This window comes from Plutella xylostella, chromosome 21 (genome assembly GCF_932276165.1).
Source record: "Plutella xylostella chromosome 21, ilPluXylo3.1, whole genome shotgun sequence".
Taxonomy (NCBI): domain Eukaryota; kingdom Metazoa; phylum Arthropoda; class Insecta; order Lepidoptera; family Plutellidae; genus Plutella; species Plutella xylostella.
Genome location: NC_064001.1, coordinates 7,633,258 through 7,658,831, shown reverse-complemented (window position 1 = coordinate 7,658,831; position 25,574 = coordinate 7,633,258). Strand labels below are relative to the sequence as shown.

General features: G+C 35.0%; 1 protein-coding gene across 2 annotated transcripts in view; it reads left to right on the top strand.

The window, feature by feature from the left end:
- Window positions 1-10,074: 10,074 nt before the first annotated feature.
- The window catches only part of LOC105393007, a 65,582-nt gene continuing 50,082 nt past the window's right edge, over window positions 10,075-25,574 (top strand). For both annotated transcript variants that reach the window (XM_048628542.1, XM_048628541.1), the window contains exon 1: window positions 10,075-10,269. The gene's annotated coding sequence lies outside the window, so the exon portion shown is untranslated. The remainder of the gene's footprint in view (window positions 10,270-25,574) is intronic.

The following is a 25,574-nucleotide window of genomic DNA, read 5'->3' as shown; positions in this document are numbered from 1 at the left end:
GGCAAGCCATAGATATCTGGGTGCCGATATAACACGGTTATAAACATGGGCGAAGTATAGGGAATAACCAATCTTGTGGACATCGCCGGGCGGGGTTAGAGCTATTGGCATATAAATAAGGCCCCGTACATAGAGCTAGGTAGAAACATATGTGGTACAAATAATTTTCCTTCTTTTTACACATGGCGAAAAACTTTTTTTTTAACTATACAGTATAAATACTTACCTAATTAGTACACAATCATATACCTCGCCCTGTAAACTGCATAATAAAAATAAAAATATAAAAACAAGATGATGTATCACATACAAAAACCGTTTTAAGTTCAACCTAATGAAAACCATTGTATCAATGAAATCATCTAGCCGAACTAATGCAAAATAAGAGCTCAGTGGTAGAAGTGTTTTAAAATCAAGACGTTTCTGTTGAAATGACACTTCATCCAGTTCAAATTAAAATATCGTTGCTGCTAACATCAGCTTGTATCTCTACCGTTTCTTATTTTATAAGCTACATCAGTTATAGATAGATAGAATACACTGTATTTGTACACCAACAAAGAATAATAAGATTAACAAATTGCAACTTAATTAGGGTACAAAAGGCGGTCTTATCACTAAAAGCGATCTCTGCCAGACAACCCTTGAATGGAGGGAATAAGAGATTAAGATTGGGTGTAGTGTACATGTTAAAAGGAAATGTAGAGTCATTAATATACTACACACTAACTATGATATTACAGTTATCCATATTGTGTTCACGGAATTGAGTAGATAATAAAAAAAAATGGTTTTTAAAAGAATTTTCTCCAAAAATAAAACAATTACAATACATTATAGCTTAATGGTCCAGTCCAGTCCAGTACAGTAGTCCAATTCATGAGTGATGTCGCTGGCAGAATCTCAATTATTCATGAGCCTTGTACGAATATGAATAGAGCATATTTTATAGGAGTTCTTAGATATTTATCACGATTTACTTAGCCGTAGTTCCAGAAGAATATTGTAAGTATACTATAGGAGAACTCCTTTTTTAGATTATGTGGAGGTTTTAATTCGATCGTTAGGAGAGGCCTATGTCCAACAGTGGACTATGGAAGGCTGAGAGAGAGAGAGGAGGTTTGAAAGCTATACTTTTTTATCATTAACCATTACACTAGGTACTTAATGTTCTCTAGATCATATATAATTTTTTAACTGTAATCATTAGGTAGGTATTTAAACTTGTATAGATTTTATCCCTTTTAGATTGGGCAGTTATTGCCGTTGCCACACTTTTTCCACATCTACGTATAAAGATACCAAACTTCTGTCAGCCTATTCTTGGAAACGAACCTGGGACCATCGTTCTTGCAGTAACCTCATGTCAACAAAACCCCAAGTAGGTAATAGGTGTCTTTATTTTAGGTTTGTCTTTGAAAAGTGTGCCAAAACACTTTTAAAAGTAGAACTGGCTGTTTTAAGCTCAGGCATATTTTTCTTTTTTACTGCAATTAGAGAAAGAGCTTTTAAGTCTCTGTAGTAAAATTGAAGCGTGTCTTGCGAACTGTGAATCGTGCACCTAAAGACATACGGGCACGAATATCTTTGATTAAAAAGTATATCATATATTGATTTACATATTATACAATCGGTATATAAATTATATTTTTACAGAATAAAATGTATGTATTTATTTGTTCAACAAGATGTCACTTGCATTGAAATGAAAATAGCGCCAAGCACACAATCAAAAATAATAATGTACATAATACGTACTTATTATGTACATTATTATTATATGTCTCGTATGCATAGAGAAAAAACTAAATCCTATATCGTTATTTCGCAAACCACATTTAACTCTTCAAGTCGTGCAATTTAAAAATACGACGTCGAGAATAAAATGCCGAAGCACAGTTGAAAACTTACTATCCTGTAAGCTGCAAGTAAATGTCCCGGATTTGTCTTTTGCCTGCCAAATTAGAGACAGAGCTTGAATAGTATTTGCGATTCTCTATGACGCAGTGTTGTTTTGCTTCTTGTTAGGCTGCGTTCCCAGTAGGGAAATTGCTCACCCGTTACTAAAACGAGTGCGCAAAAATAAACTAAGTACCTAAACACTTGGGATAATCGGGCGGAAACTATCATGAAACTTTTGACAAATAATGTATGTAAGGTGACAGAAAAAAACAAAAACTTTTTTCGTCTACATAAATTGCGTACTGGAGGTCCTGGGAAAACAGCGTTGTCAATACCCGTATCACGAAAATTCGAGCTAACGAATAGAATCGAATGCGAGTGCGACTATTGTCAACTTGACAGCAGTTTCGAACACTTTTTACCTTTCGAATGAGTTTCGAAAAGAATGACCACAGAGTACATAATATTATTCTGTCAATGACCTATGGAATGATAGCTGTCAAACTTTCGCAAATCTATACACCGCCATTTTGTTGTTGACAGGTTGACAGCACTTTCGAATAGACTATCGAATAGAATGTGCTGCGTTTTTTCCGGATCGCTCTACTGGTGGTAGGTACACACCGCGCACTGCCACAGCGTCATACAAAATACACTCACAGGCAATGAAATTCAACTTACAAAATACCGACCTCTATTTTTTTTTTTAATTTAATTTAAAATTTGAATTCACTGCTTGACTAGGTAGTGAGGGAAATTCCCACTATTTCCTCTGTTCTAGGCAGGCTGGGTTGAATGCGGTTTGATAGTTACTAAGAAGAGACATGATTCCTGTAACTCGGCAACTGAATTCAGTTTCGTCAATAAATTAATTGTCAAAGAAGCGCAATGGTCTTTGTGAATCGGATTGACTATATTAGGGGAACGACCTTGCAGAAAGGTGCTTTGGACACCAAACCGCATTTTTCCTTTGAAATTGTGTCTCTATGAAAGCAATTTTGTACGGTCGCTAGCTTACGTTTAATCTTGTTTTTGTCGCATGAATTTCGTATTACAGAATTGAATATAGTATGTTTGAGTTGGCTGAGCTGCCACTAAGCTTTTGATATAGTTTTTAATATTGCAACTTAGTGTAATCCATGTTTATACCACGGGTAAGTTAGTGGTAGCCAAACTTACCTATAATACGGTTTTAATACAATACGGGTAAAGTATCTACGTATGTATAATAATAAGATACAGTAAAGTTGTTTGGCTCGCATGTTATGTCCTAGCTGAGAGTGGTTAGTTATACTTTTTTATTAATTTCAATCATAATCAACTTGAAAAATGAAAATGAAATTATCCATTATATATTTATAAATATGTATTTAAATTTAACTATGTAAATCTGAGCTTTTGCGATTCTACCTTTAGATATTGCCTCCACAATGCTTTGCATATCGATACCGACGACGTTAGCTTTTATTTATATTTTCTAAACTCACTTACGAGTCGATATAGTCGCTCAACAGTCCATTGAACTCTTGTAGAAAAGCTCATTCCTGACTGTGAACCTAAGATTAATAATATAGGTACTTACGAGTAAGATGGTGTCGCATCCTTATCCTTACTAATATTATAAATGCGAAAGTAACTCTGTCTGTCTGTCTGTCTGTCTGTCTGTCTGTTACTCTTTCACGCCGAAACTACTGAAAGGATTTGAATGAAATTTGGTATACATACGGTCTAGACCCTGGGAAAGAACAAAGGCTACTTTTTATCCCGGTATTCCCACGGGAAAACTTTTTAAGGCGAAGCGAAGCGCGCGGGCACAGCTAGTATAAAATAAAGCAAAAAAACTGACCGTATTTTGTTTACTGTTAAGGGTCTGCAATAGGGAATCGAGGGTTGGCATTGTCATAGAATTATATAGTAAATGATGCTCTACAGCCTTGAAAAAAATCACACAGGTAGCCGAAGAGTCTAGCTAGGTGCTGAATCATTCGAATTTAAGTAAATGCTTATGGATAACTGTAAATTAATTTCGAAAAACCAGTAAATCACACTCCCGTATTGTAACAACTGTGTCGTAATTATAAAGAATTTTCATATGATTCTTATCAAATTATAAAGATAAATGCTTGGACTAGGCGCTAAATACCTTGTTTTTAAATAAACACACACCTATTTTGTGTAAATTAATAACAAACTTGGGCAATTTTTTTCCCTCAAATCTTCATACAAATATCTATGGCGGCTTTCTGTGTTATAAAATCATAAACACAAGCGACGTTTGACTCAGTCGGCCGGTGGCCTCCAAAGAAGGGTCACGTCGGTTTAGGCAGCACTGACAGCTCGCGATCTTTTCGTGTACAGATACAAAATCACTGCACATTGGTTGTCATTGCACTTTTTCAACTTTTATGACACCAACATAATTTGATTTGAAATTGAGGAAGCATAATTCTTACACTATATTCAATACATTAAATTAAATTAGATAGTGGGCAATGTTCTCGCGTGACATTACAGTCTCGTAAAGGTCCGATGAGGAGCAGGAATATAGCGAATCGATCTAAGTGATGACAATACGTAGGAACATTAGGTTAGGATTCATCAAAAACACAGTCTCATGGTACTGGTTGAGGAATGGTCTCGTGAGGATCTGATGAGGGCAGTAACAAGGTGGTGACTGAATTTTATTTCAAAGATGTTAATAGCTAAAAGCATCGAGTTTGGGCTATTAAGTATGTTTTTCAGAGAGACAGAAAGATATTTTAGGTTTCCTCTGGATTAGTTAGGTTTACTGGGTTTACTAAATTCATTCGTAACGTAAAATTGATAATGACGGAATTTCTTCTATAGACAGTAGTTACTAAAAAAACCAACGATAGATGGCGTAATTTGCAGAAGTACCTATCTAGTCACCCTGTCACGGGGTGACTTCGGTTGGTAACTCAGAAAAAATACTATATGTTATTGCATCAATAATAAAAAAACCAAGAAAATATTCAAAGTTTCCATCCTCGCACACAAATCACAAAATCATGCCCTGTTCTAGGAGCAGGGTCTACCCTAGTGCATTTTCATGACCACTTTTCGGTTCTACCTTTTTTGACCCAAGATTTATTTGCCTAATCTCGTATTGCATAGTAACGTTTGGTCAAAGTCTCGTTTCGCCGAAAATCGTATGGCATAAATCTCGATTAGTAAAAAGTTATTTCGCATTATCTTGTTTATAGCCTAATAATGGTATGGCCAAATCTTGAATAGCCTAATAATAGGTTTATACAAAGTAATAATATTTGTTTGGCTTTAACTTTGACGGAGCGTCTGTCTATAGCGCAAACTGGTGCCTTGTATTGTTTCCGCTGTTTGGAAAACGCTCCGCTCCGCTTCGCTGCGCTCCGCTTTGGTTTTGATGAACATGTGCACCTAACACGCTACTCCTCGCTTTGCTCGTCGTCGCACCTATCTTTAGGTTTCGATCTCATGGTTTGTAATAATTATTGTATGTGTATTATAAATGTATGTTGTATTGCTCGTAAACTTTCGATTTTTTAATCATTCAATATCGTGATTTTCGGGATGTATGAGAAAAAATACCACAATTTGTACATTTACTACATACTTAATATATTATTTATTAAGATAACATTAGGAGAAACAAGATTATACATAGGTATAGACGAACATACATTTGAGCAAACGAAACTTAGGTGTTTAAAGATTGTGCCTAAAGAGTTTTAGACGAAACGAGCCTTATGCCACATAATTCTTGGCAAAGTGATGGTTCGGCCAAAAAAGTTTAGACCATACGAGTTATGCGAAATGAGTTTTGGTCAATAAAGATTATGCGAGATGAGGGGAACCGCCACTTTTCACTTGTGTCCCACCGGTTTCGGTGCTCAGCGGAATAGCACCATTAACCATTATTATTCTGAGATATCATCACTTCTTATTCTGAGTTACTCAACATAAAAACACGCCATCTATTGAAATCATTTTTTAATTAGGATTTGTCTATGGTGTGGTCCCCAAATTTAAGGGTAAAAGCCAAATAATTATATTTTAACCTTTTTTTATACCTATTATATTAAAAGACCAATTCAACGATACCCTACCTACACCATCAAAATAACCGGAAAAAATATCAGCCCCAATTTACTTGTATGGGAGAGGGAGTACCCCAATATTTTTTTGGGGTACTCCCCATATCTATGCGAAATATCAGCTTGATATCTTTACCCGTTTCTGAGAAAAAGGGCGGTGACAGACAGTCAGTCAGACAGACGGACAACAAAGAGATCTTATAACGGTTGCTTTTTTCCTTTTGAGGTACGAAACCCTAAAAATAAGAAAAAATATTATTCTGCTACCAAAAAATATACTTACAAACATACAATCGTAAAATATTACCCTCCTCCTTCGGCAGTCGGGTAAAAACAAGTGAGACAGGGGGTCATTCTGGACTTTTGTTCTACGAGTTTTAAAAATTAACAAAAAAAAAACCTTTTTCATAGAAACTTTGATGACACGTGACTTTTTACCATGGAAAACGAATATTTTTTTTCGCGAATTTGCAAAACTCGTAGAACAAAAGTTGTTCAGAATGACCCCTTGAGTTGAGTCATCCCCTTTCGGCTTAGTATCTACACTTTAATACCTGTAGTTACCTTTCTACAAGTAAGTAAATACTACATTTGTTTAGAAAGCTAATCTAAGGTTCCGAGTATGGAGAAAAGTGGCACCCCTATTAATTTCTACTCTTTCCTGGTGCTTACCAGTGTAATTAAAAATTATACTTACCCTCAAATCACTACTTGAAAATAATTGTCAATAAAGTTGGCGAGTAAAAGTTTATGACCCACTGTGCAAACTTACATGTGTGCGTGTCACTGCGTGTGCTGTGTGAAGAGCATTGAAAACCCAAATTTGGCGGGGCACGTCACCCTGTACGGGCCCTTAAACCGTTTTAAGTTCAACCTAATGATAACCATTGTACCAATGAATCAAGTCACAAATCTTCAAATTCAAACTAAGAGCTCAGTGGTAGAAGTTGGGTGTTATTTATCGAGATGTTTCTTTGGCACTGACACTCCATATTATAAGTATATTGTTAATCTAAGCTGTAAACACAAAGGCCAAGATAAATAGACGAAACTAAGACGGAGTCTTAGCTTAAGCACATGCTAAGAACACGAATTCACTAAAATAGACACTACTTGAGCACAGACTATGCCAGTAAGTTCGCACTCTGACTTAGCCGAGTTCGAGTTCACATTTGTCAAGACTTGGCCCTTGCTTAGCATACCCAAGTTGTCACATCTGCCACACTCTCAGGAAATTATTATTCTATGCTCTCAGGCTATCCACAGACCACATTTATACCAAATTTGCTAAAAAACTACGGAATGAAACTATGACCACAGATAAATAAATATACATTTGACGCAGATTTGACATAACAGGTTCTAAGCAAGTGACTTAGCCGAGCAAACGCTATGTAGTGTCTATTTTAGAGACTCATTGCAACTCGACTTAGTTCAGGTGAAGTCGTACTTGGCTAAGCATTAGTTTGAGCAAGTGCTAAGCAACGACTATTTATCTTGGCCAAAATGTCATCGTCGATGTCTCGGATGAAATTTTACTGCCGTCTGAAATTCTAATCGAAGTACTTCGCTGATATTCATGGTGAATGACAAACTAAAGCTGTTAACTTTAAGGTTGCTATTCGTACAGCACTCTCCAAATGTTGCTAAAAGGTTCAGGAATGGATAGGGAAACTTTGATAAAAGTGGCCGTTTACAGTTACAGCAGTCTTTAAATAAAAATATCTACTAAATATACGTAATATTTTTATTATTACCTTCTTTATTGCACACTAGCTGTTCCCGCCAGCTTCGCTTCGCCTTAAAAAGTTTTCCCGTGGGAATTCCGGGATAAAAAGCCTATGTTCTTTCTCAGGGTCTAGACCATATGTATACCAAATTTCATTCAAATCCGTTCAGTAGTTTTGGCGTGAAAGAGTAACAGACAGACAGACAGACACAGTTACTTTCGCATTTATAATATTAGTTAGGATTAAATGAAAGTGCACATAGGCGAACTTAATGCTTATATTTATTATTTTATTTATTTAGTTATTGCACAATTTACAAAAGTATAGCACAATCAAGTGGACTTAATGCTAAGAGCATTCTCTACCAGTCAACCTGCAGGAGGTTCAGGAGCAGAAAATAGGGAAGTGCAAAAAAATAATAAAAATAATAATATCATTAGGTTCCAGTTAACCTTTGGTCATTCATTAATTTATTATTGAATAAGAAATTACCCAAAAAAAAACAATATTCTTAAAACCGACTACGCGTACCAATGTACGCACTACGCAGCTTTACATCAGTCAAAATGTAGAAAATCTTATATCACAAAGTCCATCTTAAAGTGTCAAAAAGCTCTATGAATTCATCGGCTAGTCTTAAGTACTTCTTTAACTTTACCAAAAGCACCTAAACAGCATAGCAATTTACTGAATAGCGTTCACAAAATTGTGCCTAGGGAACGTAATTTGTGGGCTAGATCCGTTGTAAAACAAGGTTATACGGCGCGTGGTCTATAAGCCTAGATCTACGTAGCCTCGTATATTCATAGTCGGCTTTGTCTGAGGAGGTACGAACGAGGATTAGTGTGGATATGGTCGGCGCATGTTGAATGAATAGCATCACCGGACTACCGAATGGTGTAGTGGTTAGTAACCCGTAGTAGCAGTCAACTCACGTCAACAAGCCGAAGGTCCCGAGTTCGATCCCCGGTTGGGTCAGATATTTGTGTGAAAACAAATATTTGTACTCGGGTCTTGGGAATTATTTTAATGTTTGTTTTGTGTTTATAATACATATTATTATTAGATATTTCGACGCAAGAAACATAGCTTAAACCGGGAGAAGTTACCTACATTACATCGGATAAAAAACATGAATGCATCGTATTAGGGTACTGACCAGCGTTACGGACTGTAACATAACATTCCCAGCGAGCATGTTACGCAACGCTGGGGTCCAAAAACCCCGTAACACTACGGACTGTTACATTACACCTTGTAATGTTTGTCAATACCTACCTTTATGCAGGTGCTACGTACAATTTTATTAACCAGGATCTAACTTTATTGGTTTTCAACCTCGCAGCAATATTAAGTATCCTCTGCAATTTTGTCACGATCACGATGAAACTTAATTTTGTTTTCCTCAAGTAGTTGATTCCGGAAGATGTTAAAATTATGGTTAACCAATATAGCCGTATAAAGGCAAGTATACAGACATAAATATTATACTTATACTGCTCATAGAATACTAAAACAAAGGGTACCTAGTAAAACTAGTAGAGAATATTACATGATGGCGTCGATAGAGACTTTAGAATAAAATTTAATGAAAGAACTTCTTTACGACTTTGAGGAGGTATTAAAAAACGTTATTGAGTATGTATGATTTCATTCACGGAATTGACTGTAAGAGATCGCCATTGTACACTGTTCTTAGTCTGTAAATATGTTTTTGTAAGTTAGATTTCAGTGGTGATCAATAATCTAACCTACATTCTACATTGTACATAATTGTTGATTCATTGAAATCAAAAATACATTCTAGTTTAATAAACTATTACTGTCTTGAAAACAGTTAACGAAGAACAACTTAATCCGGAGTTAAGCTAAACTATTAAACAGTTTTAGAGGCTCTTAAGGGGTAGTACTAAAGACATTAAATTTGTAAGTTTAATTTAATTTTGTTACTTAATACACTACTATGCGTGATAAACGCAGGTATTAACGCCACCCTTACTTAAGCCATTTTTGAGATCGAAACAAAAGTTTCGGTTGATAGTAAGCGATATTATATATTTTTAAATGTATGTATAGAATTAAGTAAGTATATATTTGTCAAAATTTTAAATAACTTATGATTAATAAGCGAAAAAAAAGTCGATTGTTGGCACCAACGCCACCTCCGGGCAACATTAATAATAAGAATATAATTTTATATTTTTATTGTTTCAAAGATGAGCATTCACTTTATAACCGTACACCACACCGTATACTCCAGTAAGTATCAGCTGGTTCCGACTGTGGCATGCTACTGAGCGCGCCCGCGCGGCGTCGGCCCGCGTCAAGCGCGTCAGTTCCGAACTACCGCCGCTACGGGCGACCGTACCGCGCTTCGCCGACGACTCCGAAGTCTCTCTACGAACTTTTAGTTCGAAAGCTGTGATCAGTGAGTTATGTGCTCGGCCAACCAGTGCGTTTGACGTGATCAGTGAAACTAGACTAGATGCTAAATAACGTTTCGTTCAGTATGATGAACGAGCAATGACCCTCAAATTTTGCAGGTTAGTAGTGTTTTTTTAATTAAATTTTCGGCGCGTGCCGTGTCTGATAGGACTCTGGAGCGCTCTAAAATGTTGGTTGCGGCTCTGTGGGGCTGTAACGTTTGCTAGACAAACACATTCTTTGCATTTTTATCTTCTTCACGCCGCCGGCTTAGTTTAAAAAATATGTAAATGTGTGTGGAATTTTGAATTTACGTAAAATGTTTAACATAATATATCATTTTGATACCTACCTATATTTGTTTTTTTAGTTTAGTTGCTTATAGGTTTTTATTAGCTGCAAGAAGCTGATTTAAATAAACTATTACAAAATAATTAGTGAGCACCTAAGTATAATTAACTCAATATACCTACTTATATGTATAATGAATACTTGAATATCGATTTTGCGGTATTTACATGTTTATTATTCAGTAAACCCAGATTATTTGGACTTTTTTGGGAAAATGGTCTAGGATTTCAAGACACGATTTTATTCTTATTCAAAGGTCTCTCACAAAACTTTTATTCGATCCCTTCTACATAAAATTCTGACGAATTCGAAAGATGTACCTAACTATGGATTTGATTCTCTGCAATGTTGTAAGATGTACACGAACTACACACATGACTGTGATAAACTGATAACTGATACTTATATTTAGATAAAGGCCTTTTTCACAATGTCTGGATAATGGCTACCCGTGGGGTAAAAGACATGCTGCCACTCACTATAATAATGTATTAGGCAGTGACGGCATGGGCCAGTATGTGAAACAATACCTTACGCACACTGCTCATCAGTAGGTATTACCTATTTTAATAAATACAAAAACTCCTGTACCACCAGTTAAGCGGCTGAGAAATAGTTTATCATTTGAGTAGATCTAAGGCGATTCCCAACCCGCACTAGGCCAGCGTGGTGGACTAGGCGTAAACCCTTCCTTCATTGGAAGGAGACCCGTGCCCCAGCAGTGGGGACGTGATGGGTCGTGATGATGAAGGCGATTCACACACGCATCGCCTCACCGCGCGGATTGCGGATTTTGACATAGTAAATTTCCGCGCGTCGGCAGTGGGTTCAGGTAAGCGTTTTTTCTACAAATAGACATATATATAATAATATACATAAAATGTGTTTCCAACAGTAATATGTAATATGATATGTGGGGACATATTATAGTATCTATCTATATTACCACGGCTGTGCGCGGTCATTAAACAAACCAAACGCATATATTCATTAAAAAAATATTGAACGTTTTAGCTATTGAACGGTTTTGTAACTTATTTATCACCTTACAGATAGGTGCCCTGTTACTTTACATGCTCTCTCTCTTTGTATTATAATAATATCAATTTTGAAAAGATTTAAAGATAACATTTTCCATGTCACTGCCATAGCTTTTATATGTACTTAAATATTGCAGACGGCGTCCTTTACCACTTAGGAATAACTTGGTGCTTTTCTGACTGGAACTTTTTCATTGCCCGTGAGTGTATCTTAATATTTAAAAAATACTAAACTAAGGTAATACCTACAAATAATATCCGCTGAAGGTAAAAGTCCATTTCTGTTTTAAATCTAGTGAAAAATTGCTTTTGGCGGAGAGTAATTATTATTTATTTGGAAACAAAACCTTTCTCTAAAGGGTACAATTTAGATTGATATTTTATTTCAACAAAGGATTTAATTATGAGTTGTTGATTTGCTATTATTATTTTGTTTTTCGTGATAAACGGTTCAATTTAATTCCGATTTGATGAAGGGAAAGTCAAAAATAAAGATGAGTGTTCCAGATATTATATTTGTTATTATTACAATTAAGCAAAAGTGACATGGGTTGATATCTACTTCTTACCTATGTATTACAAAAAGTCGCTTTCTTAGAACCGAAATTTGAATATATTCTAGATTTCATGAAAGTATTTTCTAAATAAATTGTAAAGCTGGATCCCAGTCTCTTGTTTCACTCGTTTTTAATCTGAGCGCACGATGTAAGTTGGGATCGTAAATAATTATTGAATAGAAACATGATAAAATACTCATTGTTCTTATTATACACTCACGGGCAATGAAAAGGTTCCACTGAGAATACTGTTACAATTAGTGCATTAACTATGAAAGTTTGCGTGTTTATTAAGGCTGTCACTAAAGCTAGAAGAAAATCAGAATCTGTCAAATCTAGTGAGGGGGGTTGAGGTATGCGGGGCGTTCTCCGGACAATGACATGAAATTTTAACATAGTACTCGAAAACATTAAAGTGAAGACATGCCACTTTGTTAAACATATACTAAGTAATATTGTTTTATAAGTGATACGAAAATATTTATTTTTATTTGAAAGTATTTTTAATATTTAATCATTAATTATAAAAAGTCGTGCCCGTGCCGATATTTATACAGGTTGTTGCAAAAAGGGTATACTAAACTAAGCCGAAACCTACGTGTGCACTGTGCAGCATGTTATTGATGTTATGTCTAAAACCCTGGAAATGAAATCAGAATGTAAAAATTCGCGTTTTTTTTTTTTCGCGAATTAATTATAGCCTCACTTGGGGGCAGATTTTAATATAAGAGGGACTACAGGGTGTTGTATTAAAAAAAGTATAGTTAGCCGAAAGGGCGTTACTCTGAATAACTTTTATCCTACGTATTTTTTTATATTCGTGAAAAAAAAAAACGCTTCTCCATATATTTTTTTTTGGTCACGTGACCTTTTAGTTAGACGACCTGTTTTATTTTGGTGTTTTAAAAGCAGAACAGTAGTTTGCAGAACTCTGCATATACAGGGTGTCCCAAAAGGTCACGTAGCTGGCAAAGGTGGTGATATGGGGTGGTCTGGGTGAGGTATAATATGTACTTAAGTATGTGTATTTTGGATATGATAGAAATAATATTTTTGTTTCTTAAAACCAAAAAAAAATAAAACCTTGTTGCGCTCTTTTGCTCACTGTAAGTACCTACAAATATTGCTGTATTAAAAAAATTGCGGTTTTGTAATAACGATTATAAAAAAAGTTATTTTCAAGTCAAGGAGTGAACTGAAAAAAAATAGATAGTTCTAATTATTCTATAATCACTTTAGATCGCAAACATTGTAACTCCACTTTTCTCGGCGAAAAGTCAATTAGTGTCAGTTGGTGTCAATTAGGGCATGCAATACCGTAATAATTTTCAATACCGGTATTGAGTTTCGGTATTACTACTTCGGGATTCCGGTACTAATACCGGTATTAGACTTTCTTGTTGTTATAAATGGCAAATATTGTGTTTAAAGGATTATAGGCCAAAATTAAACAAGAAAAGGCAATCAAATTCTGTAATTATAGATATAGATTTCTACGACAATTGAGTATTAGAGTTAAAATGATAGATTTGAAAAAAAAAAATTGGTGTCGGTTTACGCATGGGCAACAGTAGATTTCCAACGGCCAAAAACTACATTAAACTATTGGAAACAAGTGCGCTTTCATAGTATATAAGAACACAAGGCTAACTATACCTTAATCGCTTTATTTATAGCCTAAAAAGTCCGATTCCGGTATTACTTCAATACCGGTATTAACTTTCAATACTGGTATTGAAAAATACTTATTTTTTTTCCGGGTTCCCGGTATTGCGGTATTGTATGCCCTAGTGTCAATAGAAACGTTTTTTGAATTTACATGTTTTGTTTTACTCTTTATTCGAAAAAAAAAACTGTATTCCGCATTTTACAATTTGTTTTCCTCTAAACCAGAAACCGTGATTTTTAAACAAGAAAATTTAGTAATTCCCTTTATTCTCATATACAACGTGCGATGTAGGCGAGCGTGAACGAAAACTATGCAATAAGCCTTTGTTTTTACTACTACCTACTTTACTAAAATAAAATAACATACTCAACAATGTTAATATTATTTTTTTGCAATATTGTAAAATTAAAATCTAATTATTAACATGAATTTCAACTTTTTTTTGCATCTATGCGTCGAATGACGGCATGACGGCTGCTGCAGCTACGTGCTGTCCAGACCTCCAACCAATCCCACCAGTACTGCAGGTTGCGTCGAATACGAGCCATTCTCTTCGACTTGACAAAACAGGTGCTCCTGGAAGGGCCATAAATCGCACGGCACCCGTACCGTATAGAGGCAACAGACTCCTTTGCAACAGCCTCCCAGATTCCTAAGTAGCCCATGCACTGCATGGCGAGCACAGCTCCAGCAATGGACAACATTTCAAAAAACTAAAGCTGCTATAAATCGGAAACCATTTCGAGATTTAGCTATAAAGGCCACGAAAAAAATATTTTTGAATTTTTTGGATGTATCATTTTGGAGAAATTCATAAAATAGACAAAAAGTGCTGATGACGTCATGCATTAGGTGCGATGAATTTTGTTGCTCAAAGCCTATCGATGAAAAAAAAAAAGTAACTGTCACTGTCATTTTTGATTGACGTTGACGTTTTATCGTGACGTTTTGTTGTTTATTTGGGTCATTTTCATAAATTCTGTTCCGACACTTTTTGACTTTTTTTTTTATTGATCGTATATAAAATGGTTAGTACGCATTAAGAGATGACCCGCTATATAATATGTCCCAGAGCATGCCACCGCCTACATAGCTAAAAAAATTGGGGTAAGTACATTATATTTATTTTAAAATAGTAATATATTATGCATTCATGTGTTTCAATTATGCTTGACTGGAATGCTTAGTAAAATTATTTTTTCATGATAAGTATTTTGTATCATCAGAATTATCAATGTCACACTTTTTTTGTCATTTGAAAATGACCCATTTGCTGGTTGGCACGTAAACAAAGTTTATGTCACCTGTCAGTTGTCAGTGTCATTTATGTTTTTTTTTTCGAGACTAAGGCAAAGGACTTAAATCAAAATTGAGCCTAATATGTGACGTCACTTCCGGTTTTAAAATAATAAACTTTAAAGTTAAAAATAACATGGAAAAATAAATGTACATGAAAAATAAAAAAATACGGGTCCTCTAATTTTTAATAAACTTTCCGAATAGCTAATAAAAATGTAGGGTAAAAAAAATGAAATGTTGTCCATTTTTTCGTAATGAATCCTTGGGATGTCAGCCCTCTAGGAACGCGGTTACTATTTTTAAGCTAAGAGCTAGTTCTCATCCTGCTCCGACAGTGAACGAACGATCACGCATTTCGGATGCCAAACTGACTGTCCGAAAGGTCGAGACCGTACCACCACGTACTACAGAGGTAGTGGGTGCAGCAATGCACCTCTGCCTACCCCGCAAGGGAGTACATTAGTACAAGGAGTGAGAGTGTATGTATGTGTGTAGATATGTAGATAAAGTCGCACTTAACCGCTTTTTTTGCAAAGCTTGTTAAATACCTTCATAGATTTAAAAAAATATGTAAGTACATTTTAGTTCTTCAATTTTTAAAAGTACTTATACTTTTGAACACCCTTTAGTGTACAGACTACCACATCTTAAAATATATATTATAAAAAATTACGGTTTTTGGTTTCAAATAATACAAATTGAGAACTTAATTTTCAACACCCTGTATATTGTGTAGCTTACCTAGCATACACAACCGTTAAAATAAAATAAAGTTAAATTATTACCCCTCAGAATATAAACAGGCTCGCGCTTTGGCATACTGTATTGACCGTATAGTTCTTATTCGGAGAATCTAATAAGTGTCATTATGTGTAATGTTTACCTTTATCTATGCATCTGTAACTCTATAGTAAAAAATGTAAACAAATCGAAAAGGCGAAATGTTTTCTAAGAATTTTCGGCTTTTCTCCATCTAAAATGTTTAGAAAATTAACTTTTCATAGCAAATGCATATGTATTATAATATTTGCAGTCATCATTTGTTGATTTAATCAGTTTTTGTGAAATATTTGATTAAAAATAAAATGGCATGGGTATTGCTCCTAACAGGCCGCCACCAGGGCGACGACTGAAGAAATCTGAAATCTGTCACGGCGTCATCATTTTTTAACCGGAATTTATTAGTTTTTTGCAAAAAAAGTTGACTTCTGGTCCATTAAATCCAACTCTTTAAGGTAACTTTGTTAAGAATTTAATTACCTACACATACATATAAGATTCCATGAAAATGGGCCCTCTGATTTCGAGGGTTTTTTCATAATAAGTCGAAAAATGGCAAAAGACATGGTCTGTTTGCAATTTTTTTTAACATACTTATTATAATCCTGCACCAATTTCTAAGCAAATATCATGTTGAGTATACCCTCTGCTACAATATATATTTTTCTCAAAGTGATAGAAGCTACCGTTTTTCCAATCCAATCAAGTATATCAAACCGACTTTAGCATTTTAGGTTTCGTAATCCCCTTAAGTGGTGAATCTAGGGGAAACTATTAGTAAACTTTTGACATAGAATGTATGCAGTTAACTTGGTAGGCTTTTCATCCGTAGTTTTATAGTGTTTCTGTACCTATACAAACAAAAATACCTTCAAAACCTCCAAGACCCACGTTTACGCTTAGGGCCAGACGTATTTTCCGTGTGTTAAAATATTCATAACGTTCAATATTTGACGAGTCATCGCTACCGCTAGCCAGGCTAACGTTGCCTTCACTAATGTGATATTGCGATACCATCGCTAACTTTAACACCGTGTAATAGAGTCGTGGTTCGCTCGGGAGGTTGGTGGGTCGCCTGAACTTGACTGAAATTAATTCTTGTCTGAGCTGACTGGTTGGTAATGGGCGCTTAGGACTTTGCTGGCGAAACAGTAGCCCGCTGTTAACTCCTGATTAGATCTTCTGCGGCTGGTTATTGCTCATTAGTTATTTTAAGCTTGATGTGTTTTCAAAATTTATCTGAATTAAAAAAAAAAACTAAATATCGGCCCAATGGACTACTTCAATAAATAAATGAGGAAATTTATTTAAATAAATGACATATTTACAATATAAAACACAAAAAGCAAGTAAACAGAGTTAATATAAAAGTCCCTGTTCCATCGTACATGGTTCAAAAGTTTTTGAAAAGACCTTCTAAGGGCGTTGTTGGTAGAATAAATATGCTACCAGTATGTAGGTAGACAACTTATCCAATGCATGAGCAAACTTATCAAGTTATCAAAGATTAACATCAACTTGATTAGCAAAACAACTACAATGCCTACTTGTATATTTGTTTTGTTGATGTTTCCTTGCTCCAAGTTTATGTTTATATTTTGACACATATTATGTACATACATGGTGAAGATGACAAAATGTAGATAAGGTCTAAGTAAAACTCCATACAAACAAACCTAGTTACAAAATGATCGCCCTCAAGAAAAGTCGGTAATTCAAAACAACTTTTTTCATACTTCCATACCTATAATAACTACCTGTCCTTGTTACCCCATCTATCTTTTTCCTGAAGGAGGCTGCTGTAGGCGTAACAGAAGCTTTGATGTTGATGGAAGAAGGAATAAAATTGTGTAAATCTTTTAAAATAAAATAAAATTTTATGAGAATCTTGTTTTACTTTCTTGAAGAGATTTTCTCGGCTCAAACAAAAATAATTCCTCTAATCACAGATAATCCGGTTTCGTGTTCTTTAATATTTACTTCAGAATAATATTTATTTAGTGTTTCGTTTTACTTTCATTGTGTAAGAATTTAGAAAAGCGCAGATTTAATTTGTTTAACCAACAAACCCTGGTCAAGAACTGCTTATCAAAAATAGCGTAACCCCATTATTTACCTTGGTCTGTTTCACAATGTCTGGTTACTACCTGACGGATAAAATACATGCTGTCACTCTCTGTTATAATTTTTTAGACAGTGACAGCATGTATTTTATCCGACAGGTAGCGACTAACCAGACATTGTGAAACAGGGGCTAATAATACTACATACTACTACTAATCCAGCCCAGGCACTCTAGACAGACTTCATTCTAAAGGTAAGCGTCCACCTATCGGTATCTAACGCATCGGACCAAAGGGATTTTCATAAATGTAGGTGTGGAGAACCAGCTGATGTAGTGGTCGTACTTATGTGAATTTGTATACAAAGTATACTGAATGAAATGCGTCCGTTGCTTACATTTTGCGCTCACTGGCAGCGTTATGTACGCTTAGTGATAATATCCCGGGTGAACAGTTAACCAGCGTAAACACTTACCTATTCATAAATGTAAAATCTTGAAACAGTTCCAGTGGGACCCGTCAGAATAATAATTGAAGGGTCCTCAAGGAATGTTACGGTACAACACAAAGCGCATTGTTCATGCCACGGTAGCTATGCTAGGGCGGGTTTTGGTCAAAGTTTCCGGTTTGACAACACCACTCGTTATTATACAGGGGCTACACAAATGTTTGCGTAAGGCCTCGCGTCATAAGCGCTCGTACGTAGAGCTATAACATTAGTAGGGGAAAGATTTAATGTGTTTAGTTAGTGTAACAAAGTTGCCACAAAAGTAGTGTGGTGACACGGTATTTTCATTTGTTGTGCTTACTCAGGTTTCAAGTTGTCAGGCAAAGGTAAATAGGTTTATAATTTTTGTTGATGTAGTCAATGTTTTATGAAAACTTTCGGGAAATTGATTGAAAGTTATATGTGATGTGTTTGGGTTATATGTATTTTGACCCATAAGAAAAGCTTTCCTACATAGCGTGTATCTCCCGCTACATGGACTGGTTTCCAAGCCATTGCTACCACTTATCTAGAGTTACATCGACGTATACTAATTATATAGAGTTTCAAACCTTGAAAACAATTATGAAGTCCAAAAACGCACGCATCAACTGTTCTTTAATTCTTGTTAACGATTTTCGACAAATAAACTGTTCACAAAGTTGGGAGCATCCCGTGTAGATTATTTTCTGGTTGAAAAGTTGCGAAATGTTCCACCCCATGGGCGGGGTCCATAAAGGCACTCACAGTTACGAGTATAATGGGTTCTGGGCCTCTAGTACGGGATTTGTTATTTTTTAAAACTAAAAAAGTTTACGTTTTCTCCTGTCATCTACATACCTACATTATCTATCAAAAGTTTCATGATAGTTTCCGCAAGAGGCGCCACTTAGTATGCAAGAAAATGTAAACTTCGCCAAACTGTCAACCTGTACCAAACCCCTTGACTTCTGTGTCCGAAAACAGTATAAAAAAAAATAAACATGCTAGAGTTTAATAGAGACGTTGACTGAAATCGCGAAAAAAACTGCTGTTTAAAGTGACGTTCGATATAAGGCCAACTAGGGCCAATAAAAAAAAATATCATACCTAAGTTCCGTTTAAAAGCCTTTTTTTTCAATTACCGCCATATTTCAGGCCCTCTTCATGCTAATACAAATTTGAAGAACCTACCTCTCAATACCCAGTACCTAGAAAGTAGACCTATCCAGGACGAGAAAAAGTATTTTTAATATTTATATTTATGGAATATCCACATAAGTATGTATTTTTTTATTGCACCTACAATCAGGTACCCATACATTTTTATACTGAATAAAACATAAAAATATGACCTTCATGCTATAAGAAAGTTCCACCAGTTAACCTGCAGCAGGTCTAGTTTTGAGTCAAACCACATACTTATGCAATAAGTAAGTTGAAAATCAAGTCATATTTTTATATATTGTTTTATTCAAAAATATTAAAATATGGACACATAAAATATTTATGATTTGATATTTTTATCCCTCCACCCTCCTAACACTTTGATCCTCAATTCCTTGAGAAGTGAAATGTAACGAAGGATAATGTAATTTTAAAAAGCTTTACTGCTATAAAAGGAAACTTTACGCAGCTTGAAAGATTATAAATAATATGATTTATGATTAAAAATAATTATTTAACGTTTTCATGTTCCAAATAATCACGTATTCTCATAACTACACAACTGATTATGACGATTAAGGTGTAGTTAGGAAAGATTCTGATATTAATTTCTCGTTAAAAAAATTGGTAAGCTATAACGAGTATGACCTCTAAAGTACGTTAGAGGTCATAATATCCAGGTTGCCTCTATATCTTATAACAATCTCAGTAGTGTCCTTTAAGCATGGCGCTTTTATCACCAATCGCACAGTTTCCCGACAATATACTCAATTACTCAAAGACAAACGATAATACATCAAAAGCAACTTAATTTAACACGCAACCTAAATTAAATCTAACCGTTTAAAGCATAACTTATAAATTTCCCTGACACATTGTTGCTGGGTACCGGAATATTTATCTTACTAGTAACTTCATCCCTTAAGTTCTTACTATTAAGGAAGAATTTAGGTTATCAATAGCGTCGCTTTAGGAGGGAAATTTAATATTTTGGAATTAGTATCACGTTTTGCTAGTACCGCTGAGTCAGATAGTAATTTATAAAGCGAAATATTATGCTTGTTATGTAAATTAGTACATAAAGTTGTCACGCTTGGAATTTGGGAACTTTGGTAGTTTGAGCAGTACAACAATGTGTAAATGTTAGTTTACTAAAGCATGTCTGTAAATATTAAAATAATTTATTCCTACCGGGCCTATTTCGTCACCTTTCCTAGAGATTTATATATAATCATTACTAATTAGATAAATGATCTTAAATATGAAGCTACAATGTTTTATAATCCACAATTCCACAGTTGACATTTGAAAATTCTGTTATCTCTTTATTATGTCAGTGGTGATTTGGATGAACCTGCATATTGACATGTCCCATAATATAATTATGTTACGCGGTCGGTGTTTGTGCATTGCGTTAAAGCTGCGTTTCTCAACATAATATTAACGGAAGTAACGTTCAGATTAATAATCAGATCGACCGAGCGTTATCGCTGAATCGCCGCTGTGCGAACGCAACGCACACACAACACCATCAGGTCTAGTAGGTACAGGTTCGATAGTTTGTCGAAAACTATAAAAGTTTACGTTTTCTCGCATACTAAGTGGCGCCTCTAATGGAAACTATCATGAATTTTTTGACAGATAATGTATGCAGATGACAGGAGAAAACGTAACCTTTTTTCGTGTTCATAAATAGCAAAACCCGTACTAGATGGCCATGTCTCGTGTGGCATCGTTTTAAATGGGGGTTGTCAAATTCGACGATACAATTATTTCGCAATATCGTCAGACTGTTGTGACGGTTATCGTTGACTTCAACGAGACACTGTGAACGCATTTAATAGTGATTGTTTCATAAACTATCAATCCCAAGTTATCGTGCAGTTAACGTGTTGTTCTACTTGTTCAATGCCGATGAAGTGGACGCACTTGTGTGAATTTCTATACAAATAATACTGAATGCGATGCGTCCGTTTCGTAAGATGCCTCAGTCAAAAGGAGGTAGGCCATAATACAATTTCCGAGAAAAATCATAAATGTTTAAAAATACATTAAACTACATTAATAATAAACAATATCAAAGTAAATAGCCTAAGTACAGATCCTTTGTAAGAGATACCTGCCGTGTTTCGAGTTAACTAGATAACTTTACTTAAGTTAAGTTACTTAAGTTGCCAAAGAGAAAGTTCATCGGATGATTCAATATTACACTTTATGATAATAAAAATTACATTCAAGTTTGCTTAAAGGCTTTTCTTGAGTTTCTTATTTATATCATCTAGTTAGTTGTTTGTTATTTATTAATATTTTAGATGTTCTTTCCTTTTTCCGGCCTAATATTAATATCTATCTAATTTGTGTTTTATTTTGTCTCAGGTAAGGCACTAAATGCTTAGAAGTAACAGCAACATATGATAAGGTAGTGTATGGAAGAAAATTTCACGTACATCTATCGAAGTAAAACGATTATGTTCTCAAATAATACTGCAGTAAACTTTTGCATTTTCCAAAGAAATTAAAAAAATACATTTTTTTTTCTTTTATATAATTTGTTAGCACACGACTCCTTTACTATACATAAAATCTCTTAATTGGGCAATATTTACCAAACGCTAAACGTATTGAAATTCTGTTATTTAATGAGATTTACTGCCAGTTTTAATAACTCTATCTACCGATGACTGGTAGTGGTTTCATACTATTTTGACTCATTAAATGTTACAACCTGTCAAAATGTTATGAAAGTAACTACCAGTCATCGGTACATAGAGTTATAGAAACTGGCAGTAAAAAACGGACCTTACCGGACCTAGCCTATCGAACATCTGTCAATCAGTACAAAATGTTTTTTTTAAATATTAATACAATTTTAAAAATACGTTTAGCGTTTGGTAAAATTCACCTTTAATATCTGCGATGTCCCATCGTAATTAGAAATCTGCAGGTGCTTTTATCTTGTATAATTTGTTTTTTTTTTGCTCACCGTCGTCGTTTTTGACAAGGATTTTCCGGATTAATCAAGGGGAAGAATTGGTAGAAAAAGCCGGACGCTTCAGTGAATGCCAGAAACAGGAAGATTTGGCGTAATGTTACGGAAACGGGGGTGTTATGAGTTTTACGTATGCATCAGTGTCTGTGCTGCTCGATGCGATACACCACAATCGTTCTAACAGCTCAATTAAAAAAAAAGCGCGGTGGCAGCTAATTCCGGTATGTAGGTACCCGCTTCTCGGTTAGTGACTCTGTACTTGTTTCAAGACAGATATGTGTGTGTATGCAGTTTTTTTTTTCAAGTATATTTAAGTCAAAGTTAAAGTCAAAGTCAAAAAAATTTATTCATCGTAAAAATATAAAATTTTCTGATGAACGTCAATTTTTACAAACTACTCTCCGTTCGGATAAGGGGTCTTTCTGTCTAAGGAGAAGAACGGAGGCAAGAAACTCCTGAGCCATCTTTTAAAAAAAAGACTTAAAACTAGTTAGTATACAATACTTATAAGCTTAATAATAATAATTATAATAATATGAGTAGAGCTAACTATTTATCACAGCCATGCATTAACGTCCTCTAAGTAATCATCAATTTTATAATAAGCTTTTTTACAGAGTTTCTCTTTAATGTAACACTTAAACTTATTCTCTAGAATTTGAGTAACTTCTGTTGGAAGCTTATTATAAAATCTAATACAGTATCCTAAAAACGATTTATTAACTTTCGCTAGACGCATCGCTGGAAAAGCCAGCTTATGCTTGTTCCTAGTATTAATGTCATGATTACTGCCAATTGTATCAAAACATGAAATATTCTTTCGTACATACATTAAATTGGAAAAAATTAACTGACATGGAACTGTAAGGATGTTAATTTCTTTAAATAGTTCTCTCAATGAATCCCTGGAACCAAATTTGTATATAGAGCGGATGGCTCTTTAAATGTAGGTTCTGTACACACAGTACAGTCTGACACCCTGCAAACCCATTTAGGTTCAATTCTACACAATATTCGGCAGTAGACAGGTAAATAAACTTACTACTGATGGCTCAGTTCAGCCATAAATTTTGAAAATCTCCTAAACCCTAACTCAGGGGTTTTAAGATATCCGCGTGGTAAAGAGACTAACCTCCTTATTCAAAAAAAAGTTAATGTACGCTTTAACTATTGAACTGTTTTGTCCCCCTCTGTCAAAGAACAAATTGTTCTCTGTCAGAGAGTGACAGAACAGTTCAATAGCTAAAGCGTCCACTAACTTTTTTATGAATAAGGGGGAAAGTATCTGTCTCGTGTCCGTGGCCTCGCAGCCTCAGGGGGTCACTCTATAAGACGAAAAACGAAGTTTCGAAGCGCTGCTGCGCGAGCCACCACTCTATCTCGTTTTATTTAACGTGCCGATTGCACGACAGCTCTCATTCATTCGTTTTTCGTCAGTGTAGAGTAATCCTCCAGAATTTCCGAACGTTTTTGTACAAATTAATCAAAGGGGCATTTTGATTTGGGGCGTTGTATGAAACCGTCCGCTACTGGGCTTAAGTAGGTAATCGGTAACAGGGACCCTCATCTTAACGGCTAAAAGGGCCCTCGGATTCAGATAGCCGTAATACGATTATAATAGGAAGTGTTTAGTGATACTTAAATAATTAGGAATATTAACGAATCGGTTATATTCGTATTGATTCAAATAATATAAATACACTGTAAATATGAAAAAAATTAAGATATTTATTGTTGTTTCTCTTCAAATATCAACAATACCATCACTAATCACCGATAAGTACTCAATCGACTAATAAAAAATTACCACTCTAAATTCTAGATTTATATCATGTCTTATCATGCGCATCTTGTATAAGGTGCACAATGCGTCATTTGAGGTGGCTCCTTTTAATGGTGATTATTATTTAATTCACTTGTCCTTAACAATAAATTTTTCATAGATATCTGTCTCGAGCACTCAGCACCATAATTAAGTATTGAAGTAGCAAAAAGACGACTGATCTCAGACAATATAAGCTTGCATAATCTGTTGACATTAATTCGTTATTCTCAGTAGGATTACCATTTACTAGCTACGAGTAACTCGATTCTCCTATTCAAAACACGCTGCTAAAGCGTACCTAATCTAGCAAAGGTCTATAATTTTTTAAATGGTTAATCATACTGCTAAAACTTAATGTCAATTATTATTATTACGTTACACTGGCTAATTTTTTTCTTTACCTAGTAAGTATACATGAACCTCCTATGGTATCACTGGCAGAAAATGCTTTTACCATTAAGTCCACCATTTTTACATTTTTTTCGTAATTTTTGTGCAATAAAGAAAAAACTAAACAAAAAAAAACAAAAGTGATTCGCTAAACGACCTAAACTTGTCAATAGCGAGTTTGAGCAACCGTTTACTTGAAGTCCCGTAAACAAATTATCACAAAACACATCAATTCAGTGAACTGAGCCTCATGAAAGCTGAAGTTTCCTCATTTTGTGCCTCATTCGCGTTCAAACTTCGTATTCAATTTCATATCGCCGTATCTACGCGTGGCCCCTTAAGGAGAGGTTAATCGAAGTTTAATGAAATTATTTTTTGCCCAAGGGGAGTAAATCTACACTGTCCGGACTAAGTGAGTCTTCAAAGTATGCTTAACACTGTGCCAAAAAATATAAGTAAACATATAATTATACAAAAAAATACGGACAACGGCTTTGAGATAACATTTTTAGGCATAAAATGAATTACTTTCATCTTTCTCTTCAGGCAACTTTAGATCTTTATAATTAGGTATGTATGTGTGTACCTACTTTCGGAATCTGAATAATGAGAAGATCATAATACTTTTAAATATATTAATGGTATACGTTTTTCGGTCTCTCTACCAAATAGATAATTATAGTATGTGACTAGTAGATTGACTGAACCTTTGTGCATATCCCCAATGTCTAAAATGCCATCCTTAGCTTGGACCATTCCCCACCACGCTGGTCCACTGCGGGTTGGTGGGTTCACATACTCGTATCTAGATGTGCTAGATCTAGATAT